Source organism: Onychostruthus taczanowskii, unplaced genomic scaffold (genome assembly GCF_017590055.1).
Source record: "Onychostruthus taczanowskii isolate IOZ18803 unplaced genomic scaffold, ASM1759005v1 scaffold4, whole genome shotgun sequence".
Taxonomy (NCBI): domain Eukaryota; kingdom Metazoa; phylum Chordata; class Aves; order Passeriformes; family Passeridae; genus Onychostruthus; species Onychostruthus taczanowskii.
The window spans coordinates 14069909-14076010 of record NW_024501459.1 but is presented as its reverse complement, the minus strand read 5'-3'; positions in this window follow the sequence as shown (position 1 = coordinate 14076010).

Sequence of the window (6102 nt, the reverse complement as noted above, 5' to 3'; positions counted from 1 at the left end):
CTTTGACTTTTAGAATCAGAGTTCTTTGACACTTCACTGAGAAAGAGGAAGTTGACATGCTAATTTGCAGGGGAAGTTCCACCTGAGTTAAGAATTAAGACAATTAATGAATACATTTGCTTAAAATAGCATTTCAATTATCATCTTTCATTTCCTGTATCCTTCCTTTAATTCTGGTGTCATTTCAGGGATTGTTATTCACACACATTGCTGTTACCCCACATGAATGAGCACAAACAACATAGAAACTCCCTCAAATATCTTTGTGTGTGCATGTGTGTCTGAGTGGAAGAAACCCCCAACTACATATATATGGTTATTTCTGTTTTGTGCTAGAACATTTGCACTTCAGAGGCCTATGTGTCTTGTGTGTCTGCCCTCACTGCAGACTCTTAGGGTTTTTTGGTACTCCACTGCTTTTGTTCAGAAAAAGCGTTTTCTTTCTCTGCTTGCTTTCTTTTCCATGTTCAGTGAGCTAATTAAGTGGGGAAATGTTAGTCTTACCTTTTTCAAGTTCATCCCTTTGTTTTTCTCAGTCTAGTTAATTTGTAAAAAGGGGAACCGTAGTCATTGTATTAGCTCTAGCATGAAAGTCCAGTGAGCTGACCTCTTTTTCAGGGGAGGAACAAAACCTTTTAAGAAACATAAACATGTAAATTGTGTTAAAGTACTAATGGCAACAGGAAGACCTCTGGGGAGGGGTTTTTAAAAAGTCATGCAAGTCTGGTTGGTGTTTATCCTCTCACAGTCCAAGGATGGACTGTCTGGAATTCTTTTGTTTCTGTACCAGTAAGGTTATTTAGACCTAGTCAGTATTTCAGGGTGGTAACTGAAAAGTAATGTCTAATATCTGGTGAATTTTTCCACTTCATTCCAACGCATGGCTGGCACTGGGACCTCCTTCACGCAGAAGGCACAGCCTTGTCTGCAGGGTGGCATTTTCCTGCACAACAGCCAGACGCAGAAGTGACCCCGTGCTCCCCACTCCGCTGACAAGTGGGGCAGAGGCGTGTCACAGAAGCGATGATTTCGCCTACTGAGAAGGGGGTCGGAAGGTTGCCACCTCTCCTTTTGAGCAGCATCTGGTAGACAATTTTCTGCCTAATGTTGTCAATCATTCCCTTGTTCTTGAAGGTGCCTGGCTGTCCTCCCAGCTGGAGTGAGAACTTCAATGATCACTAGAAAGCAAAACAAATGCAAAGTTTACAAAGGGAGTGTGGAGAAGGCAGGTCCCCGAATAAAGAAGTTGGCAGGGGCTCAAATGCCTGGCTTTATGAGGAAAATGGAACACACACACAGTTAATGCACATGCTGGTTTGAATACCAGAGCTCAAACAAATACATTTGTTGCACATTAAAAAGTAAAATGTGAATTACTCATTGATTAGGTTGTATTTGAAAAAAATGTGATTAAATGTGCAGTAAATGGAGGGTTTCTTTGTTTTGTATTACTGCTAGATTTTTTTAAGGCAAGAACTGAAGCATAGCATCAGCCTGGGAGGAGGCAGGAGCAGGGGGGATATTGCTTCTAGTGATAAAAAGCTGGCATTCATGGATAAGGGGAAAAAATATCCAGATATTAAAGAAAATAACAAGAAATGTATTCTTTCATTGAAGGCATGGGGGAAAAGAGAGTAAAAGAAAAAAAAAAAAAGGAGAGCTAGCTGAGGCAGGATTCGGGGTGGCCTGCTGTGATGTAGCCACCTGCTCCTATGAGGCAAACTAAAGCACACCCCTACTAGTGCTTATTGGCTGTGCCTAGTGCTCATCCCTGCTGGAAGCTGCATTGCTGAGTGATGGTCCCTGGTGGAAGCAGTTCTGAGACCACCGAGCAGGGAGGTTACAGAGTAGTGCCTTCTTCAGCATTACAGAAAAATCTCTGCTTTTTGAAGTCAAAGGAACTTGTTCCCTTGATGTGATGTCAGGCAAGCTTTGCCTGCAGTCATGATCACAGTAGCAGCTGCTGAATTGAACAAAATGTCAAACAGATCAGTAAATAATTATATTAAAATTCGAGTAATACTTAACTGAACAATGGACTAAAGGAAATGTTTGTGAAAAATATGTATCATAAGACAACTCCACCTGATGTTAATCAGCACAGAGTAGTTAAGGATGTGCTAGGGAAAGCCAGATTTTTTTCTGTGGCTAGCGCAAAGAGCTGCTGAGTGTGTATAATGAAAGAAGTTAGACGATAATTATTCAAGATGAACTGAAAAGCTGTCAGTGTAATTCAGTTTCACTTGCTCTAGAAGAACTTCTAGAGGGAGATAGATATGCTTATATGTACTTATTCAAATTGTCTCACATGTTTTTAGAGAGAAATTTCATTTTTGGAAGTATGAACTGATTGTTAAGGTTAGAGGCAAAGAAGCATCTGAAACATTTTTGCTGTGTTGGAGAGCTGTGTACACAAAGGGAGTGTGGATGTGCACATTAACTTTTAATAAGCTTGAAATCATTGACATGCAAACAGCTCTTATTCCAGCCAGAGCCTGTACTTGCATTAGAGGCATATTATGCTGTGGTACAATCATGAGATATCTCTGTTGAGCTAAGTGATACCATATTCCCCCATATATCACAAGAATTTACTTCGTGTGAGGCCATGGCTAAGAGGCCAGAATTGTTCAGCAGATCACCCCAAGAGTGCTGAGTCCCAGGCAAAAAATGTTGATGTGTGATAGTGGATTATGACCTGTGTTTGACTCTTAACTGGTTGTGAATGTAAAGATACAGAAGAAGACTGCATCTAGGACTCCCTGACTTCCTCCATAATTTAACTCCCCTGGGAAGCACTGGAAGGACAGCAAGGGTTCAGCTTCAGCTCCATTCATACTGCAAGTCAGGCAGACTGGAAGAAATGGAGCAAACAGTAATTTCTATCTTTTGTTTGTATCAAATATTGTGAGAGAAGTTATTCCTACTACAGCTCCAATCTGGCTCTCCCGAGAAGTGCTAGAAATCTTTGACCAATCTGTTGCAGAGTTGTCAACACCGGCTTCTCATTGCATTTCATAACCCAACAGGAGTAAAAAACATTAGCAGCTCAGATTACTAATTGAAAGTCAGTTTTCTCTAAACCCCTTCCTGGGACTGACCTGGCCATCAGCCTTGTGAACTCTGGATTGTCATTCCCTCTGGATCCCAAAACTATTTTGGCACCTTTCCCTCCACCAGAATTTGGTTACACTTTTCCTCTGTCACCCTGACCAGCTCTTGTACGGCTCACATGCTGTCCTGCTCTGCTTTGAGATTAATGGGCCATGATCTGGTAGAGTCCTGTGGAAAAGAGGCAGCATTTTGCGGCATGGAGCATCCTCCTGCAGGCATGCTGGCAGGCCTGGGATGTTCTGTGTGTTCCTGAGAACCTGCCTGAGCCTCTCCGCCTCCTGCCACCATGCTCGAAAACCAGAGAACCCAGCTAAGTAATTCTTGAAGCAATTGTTGAACTGACAACTAAAAGCCTGATAATTGGTTAACAAGCTCTGCTTTTATATTCACCCACCAAACCTTGGGGCAAGAGGTGTCAAGTTAGCTGTACCTTACAGCAAATGCCAGAACAAACCTGGCAAAAAAGGCTGAATAGGGAGTTCAAAGAGAGGCTGAAATGAGAGCTGTCATGAGAGTTAACAGATGTGCCTGTACAAGCCCAGCTATCCTTTATCACCACTGTTTTCTGCAAGAGATCCTTTGGTTTCTATTCTGTTATTTGTGTTGTTCATGCTAGCACATATAATCCAATTCAATGATAACACACACTGCATATAGTTTCTAAATTTGTTTCTGCGATTAAAATATACACGACTTCGAAAAAGTTAAGGAAGTGTCTTAGTATATAGCCCAGTATAGGATTGTGACCCTTAGTTACACAATTATAATTCAGATAACTGTGAACACAGACCACTAGGAAAGATCACAATTAGATTCAGGTGGTGTTCAAATGATACAAAACATTTCAAATAATTTGAAAACTAGCAGTATTGGAATGATTCTATTTCCATGCCTTTAAGGTATAAGGAACTATGACTATGACTGAAATTAATGTGAAAATTCATGTTTAAGGTAAAACCTAAGCGTAAAAGAAACTATGACTATCATTGAAATTCATGTTAAAATTCATGTTTAAGGTAAAACCTAAGCATAATTTAATCATGTCAAATCTAAACTCTAAATCTGAACATTCAGCACAGGAATAAAACCAAAAAAAAAAAAAGCATTTCCCTCATGTGTTTTTTTTCTTCCACAGATCTCTCCTTTATGCAACATCAGCTTCAAAAAACTATGACTGATCCACTCAGCCAGGTGTCAAGAAGCTAAGTACACATGTAGTGGCAGGAAAAAAGACAACCTCTTATGGCAGTATGTTCCAGGAGTTTTGGCTGCTGTTCTGCCGAGATGGGCTGAGTGGACATTGCAAAGCAGCTGGTCAAAGCACAGGCAAAACATCTGGAAAAGACACTTTTGGAGGGGTGGGGTAATACTGCTGGAAGCCCTGGTATGCCAGAATTTGCCAGCAATTTTGTTGCAGATCTTGACCCAGATCTGTGGGAACCTTGAAATAATGAATGCAAACAACTGGTTTGTGGGTTGAGTTGAGAGAATTCAAACAACTTACAGAGTTTGACATGAAAAATAACTGCAGTATTTCTTTAAGAATGGGTACTTTATTATGTATAATTTCTTGCCTAAAAATGCTGTATGCTGTATTCCAGAATAACAAATACCATTACTTTTTGAAAGGGATGAATTAACCTAGGATGAAGCTTGGCCCCATGCTGACAATATGTGTACATTTGGCCTGTTGGCAGGTCTCTAGAACAGAATGTGCAGGGAGAAAAGTACTCAACACTGAGAAGGGAATGACTGTAATTCACTTGTAGATGGAAAAGAATATACATATGACTCAAAAATAACATGTAAATGCAGACTTAAGACTTATAGAGGAAGAGTTTAGGAAAACATGTGACAGCCTTAAGTATACTTCAATCTCAGGAGGCATTAATGAATGGCATAGAAGCCTGTAGCAAATTTAAATGCTGGCCACAGTAACTTCAGACTGTTTGGAAACTATTTTAATTTAAAAAAAAAAAAAAACAACAAAACTTTTCAGGCAGGTATTTTAAAGCTTTAAGCACATAATTTAAACCAGAAATTACATCCCTAACTGTCCCAGATAATTTTCTTCTCAACAGGGTATAGATACCACTGCTTCAATTATTGATCTTGAAAAAAACCAATTTCTTCATTTTTTTTTTTTTTTTTCTTCAAAAGTTCTATTTTTCCCTATTTATCTTTTTCAGGGGGGACAAGTGAAAGAATTTTATTTTACTGAGGCCCGAGAAATCTGACAGCCTGTCCTGCAGGTGGAGGTTGTTTCAGGGGGGACAAGTGAAAGAATTTTATTTTACTGAGGCGGAGGTTGTCACAGAATCCATTAGGCTGGAAAAGACCTCTGAGATCATCAAATCCGATGTATGACTGAACACCACCGTGTCAACTAAATTATAGTATCAAGTGCCGTCTCCAGTCTTTCCTTAAGCACTCCAGGGACGGCGACTCCCTCCACCACCTCCCCTGGACTGCTCAGTCCCATGTCTAAACACCCTTTCTGTGAAGGAATTCCTTCTGATTGTCCGACCCAAACCTCCCCTGGCGTAGCTTAAGACTTATCATCTCGTCCTGTCACTGCTTATCTGAGGGGAAAAGCCACCTCTACCTGGCTCCAACCTCCTTTCAGGGACTTGTAGAGAACACTAAGGTCCCTCCTGAGCCTCCGGCCTGCCCGGCAGCGAAATCCGCCCGCGGCGCCCGGCGAAGGCGGCGCGGCCCCAGCGCCCCGCGCCTGGCGGAGCCGCGGCCGGAGGGAATCCAGTCCGGGTTTTGGCGCCGGGGACCGGCGGCGGCGAGGAAGGGCGAGCGGGAGGGGACCGCGCGCTGCGCCCGACATCTCCAGCTTTGTTGCCCTTCTCTGGACACGCTGCAGCGCCGCAATGTCCTGTCGGGCGCCCCTGGCCCGCCTGCCGTGTGAGCACAGCCCAGGCGGGCAGGGCCGGCCCGGCGCGCCGCTCCCCCGGCAGGGCGCACCCGGGGCGAGGTCAT